Here is a 2824-nt window from a genome sequence, read left to right as displayed (position 1 = left end):
AATTGCAATCGTTGCAAGGCCAGCAAATCGGAGTATGCAGCCGAACCCCTTTTCAGTGGTTCACCATCTTTCATGAGGGTGGCTCGCCGTTGGCGCATTCATAAGACCGACTGGGAATGCTGCTACTGTTTCAATAAGAATTTCTGGTTTCGTCAGAGATGTAATCGGTGTCGTGCTCCCAAGGCTGTTGATACGCCATAACCCGTCACCCCACCCCGATCGGACAAATGGGAATTGAAGCTTGGCAGTGATTAGGGAGGGTCCAATACACAGAGGGTATTCAAAATTTATAAGTGTTATTTGCAAGTCATAGTTATCAAGTGTTCTCACAGGCAAGCCAAATCCGTATGCATCATGAATGGAAAGAATATCCAAATTCTTTGTGAAGTGAATCCATTTACAATAAATGATTTCATATATTCACATATTATTAACTTTCAAACAGAATAAATGTATAAAGAGAGTATTACCTCTCAAGTCAAGTAACTTGTACCTTGTGTAATTAGTTAAACTTCCAAATCATAGAAACATTTCATAAATTGCAGACTAATGTGGCCGACATGGCCAAGTTTCAAGGATAGTTGCAGGTTGTGCATTAATTAGTGAAGTGAAAGTGCTTTATAATGTGTTCAATGCCTCGCACAGCAGAGATTTTGGTTTAAGTGAAGGATGCCAAACATTTAGTAGAGATTCATAAGTGTTCCAAGTTCTTCTACACTTATTAATTTCTAAAAACAATATCACTTTGGTATGTATTTAAATGACACTTAATAGTAGTTGTTGCTGTTGCTAATTATTTTTTTATTCGACTTCATTAGTTTGCAGAAACTAAGTTAGTTGTGGTTAAAACAATGTTGACTGGCACCTGGCACGGGCCACTGCCACATTAGTCTACTTAATCCGTAATTCAGATAACTGAATATTTAAGCTCCAGCACAGAAAAAGAAACGACTCTGAATTCTAATCGTTTAATGAATTTATTTACTTGCCTTTACTTTTCTCCCTCACCTTTTTCGCATTGAAGTTAACTGCAGTCAGTGGCCCTGTGGCCAACCACTTGAATCTGTCCCACACAAACCGCTGGCAGCATGAACCTTTCTTATACCCCACACTCCCCCATTTTCGCTTCTTGGTAAACTTGCTCAGTTTGTTGTGTGATTTAATCAAAGTTTGCAGTAGGAGCCAAATCTTGCCCTAGCTAGCGAGTTGTGCATTTGCCTGGCACATCCGCACCCGGACTTGTAGTTGTGGCTGAAAAGGGAAAAGGGAAAGGGAATTAGAGTTTGTAGCTGTTGTGAATTTACTTTGCACTTTCTTCCACACGGCCGAAGTTGGCAGCTGCTGCTGGATGGACTTGGTCTTGAAAGTCGGCTCTTGTTCTCGCCTGCAGGATATTTGCGTAGCTGTACCTGCTGTTAGCCGCAGCCCTCCTGTCCGCATCTCAGCTTTTTGCGTGTGTGTGTGTGTGTGTGTGCAACAGTGTCACACTTCAATGCCTTCAACCCACCACTCCCTTCATCGGTGCCATCTGCTGGGGATGCCGCTTTAAGTGCCAGCAGGAGAGTAAAATGCAATAAACACTATTAGCCAGGACCAGGACGAAGGTCTTTCGTCTATACCAAAGTGTAACAGAAGAAAGCCAGTTCAACAATCCAGGTAGAAAGGGAGGCACAGGCACCGGCAAGACAACAAAAAGCAGCAACAAAATGCGAAAGTATAGCGAAAATCAACTTAACTGAATTGAAAGAAAAAGTTTAAACTGCGGGTGCCATAAACTCTGAATGCGGTTCAGTTCAATATCTTCCTGTCCAACAATGAGAACAAACCAAAGCGGGGGGGAGATGGGAATGCAATGCATTCATGGCTGTAGCAAAGGAACTGGGGTCTGATAACTTGTTTTCTGATACCAAAGTTGAGGTATATTTTAATGGAACCTTTTAGAAATTCCGTTTTGTTGATTATTTTTAAGGCTAAAATTAATATATCTATCGTTATTTTTCATTAACAAGTGCCATAACAATTATTGAACTAATTCTCTTTTTAATCTTCTTTAGCTATTACTGAAGGTCCATTGGTTAGCTGTCCTAGCACTCCTAGCAGTGTTAGTCCTAGAAAGCCTGTAGGTCGTAAAAACCATTCAGAATATCAAGTCTCAGAGATGGAACTTGAGTTCAAATCAAATATGTATTTGACCCCAGAAGTGTCAACAGTTGGCTGAGAAATTGCAGCTAACTGATCGTCAGGTAAGTTTAACTATAAGCATCAAAACAATGCATATATAAGGTAGTAATTGAATGTTTCATTTGTTGCAGCTCAAGGCCTGGTTTTCAAACCGTCGTACAAAGGTTAGAAAACTTTCCTTGGCTCAGGAAGGACCCATAAAATATGATGCGTTTCAAATCTCCGACAACGCCCGTGGCTAAAAATGGCCGAGCATATAAGATGCAGGTCAGAAATCAGTTGGGGCCATTTGAAACTCCGGTTTGCCTTCAAATTCAACAAATACATACATATATAGTTTTACATGATTTTTCTTTGTTTCCATTGCCATTTGATATCGTTCACATTCAATTACCACACAACTTTTCACATTGAACAAGAACAATTTAATTATCACGAATTATGCATCATTAAAATGAAAGAATAATTTCCATTGAAATAATATTAATCGCATTAATTATACGCCACTTGAACGGAATTGCCAATTAATTGCTACATAATCCCACAGCATGTCAATATACACTAGGCGGCATAAATATTTTGACGAAATCGTTTTGTGCCTCTTGAAGCTGTCCATGCGTAGTACCGTTAAATAACGGTGCGA

The 2824-nt window shown here is 39.8% G+C and overlaps 1 long non-coding RNA gene across 1 annotated transcript; it reads left to right on the top strand.

The window, feature by feature from the left end:
• The first annotated feature begins 1889 nt into the window (after nt 1-1889).
• Nucleotides 1890-2528, top strand: LOC124461045. Its single transcript, XR_006954902.1, has 3 exons — nt 1890-1917; nt 2055-2243; nt 2313-2528. It is a non-coding gene; the product is annotated as an uncharacterized LOC124461045 (long non-coding RNA).
• The last annotated feature ends 296 nt before the right edge of the window (nt 2529-2824 follow it).

This window comes from Drosophila willistoni, unplaced genomic scaffold, assembly GCF_018902025.1.
Source record: "Drosophila willistoni isolate 14030-0811.24 unplaced genomic scaffold, UCI_dwil_1.1 Seg190, whole genome shotgun sequence".
In the NCBI taxonomy this organism is placed as follows: Eukaryota; Metazoa; Arthropoda; class Insecta; order Diptera; family Drosophilidae; genus Drosophila; species Drosophila willistoni.
This window is presented reverse-complemented; position numbering and strand designations above follow the sequence as displayed.